Consider the following 933-nt stretch of genomic DNA (forward strand, 5'->3'; position numbering starts at 1 on the left):
CTGTGAAACAATCAGGTTCCTCTGGCTCCTCCTAGTGCTTCTAATGGCATTTGCATGAATCCACCGGGCCTGAATGAAAACAACCAATCAGAGGCAAGAAAGATATAAAGACGCTTTGGGCTGGTGGCTTGGAGATAGTTGATTAAGTCATATTTCCAGTGTTGATATTTGATGCCCTGGGACCACAGATTATCTGTCTCATGTACAACTGTGAAGATACAGTGAAACATTAGCAAATATGACAAAAAGTTATTTTTATAAAAGTTACCTACTGCAGCTGTAATTGCAAACAAACACATATATCAATATTTGCTTGTAAAAGCCCCCAAATGATATTTGAACTAAAAAACGTTGCATTATTGTGGCATTAGTAAATATCTAAAAGTTGAATTAGAAATCAAATTTTATTTCCAATTCCAAGACATTTTTTAATGTTATTTTAAAAAATGAATCTAAATTGTTTAAAATAAATTAAATTTGACACCAAACCGTGGTAGTAGCTGGAGTGGCCAAGCATCTTCTAGTGGTGCCAGTTGCCACCCCATGCCACCCCTCTAGATCTGCCCCTGGTGCAGGCACTTGGATGGATGTGTTAACCTGCACAAAGAAGGTTGGCTTCTCCACGGCCATTTGGCTGCAGCTTCCTCCTACACAAGTCCTTTTCGGAGCTGTTCAACAGGACAATAAGCAAATGACAGATAAGGAATGATTTGCTAAAAGCAAAACCTCAAAAATAAACAAACCATTACGCCGTGCCACAGGAGAGCTGGGTTAGCACTTCTAATTCAGGTGAATTGCAGACAAATTTCCCCCCGGCTGGCACACTTACAGCTGTAATAATACAGAGAGTGACTGGGCTGCAGACCGGCCTGCACAGTGTCCACACAGGACCACAGTCTGCAGCAACACCTCACATGGCAGACCTGACTACAG

Source organism: Morone saxatilis, unplaced genomic scaffold, assembly GCF_004916995.1.
Source record: "Morone saxatilis isolate NCDOM2014 unplaced genomic scaffold, NCSU_SB_2.0 Contig18, whole genome shotgun sequence".
In the NCBI taxonomy this organism is placed as follows: domain Eukaryota; kingdom Metazoa; phylum Chordata; class Actinopteri; family Moronidae; genus Morone; species Morone saxatilis.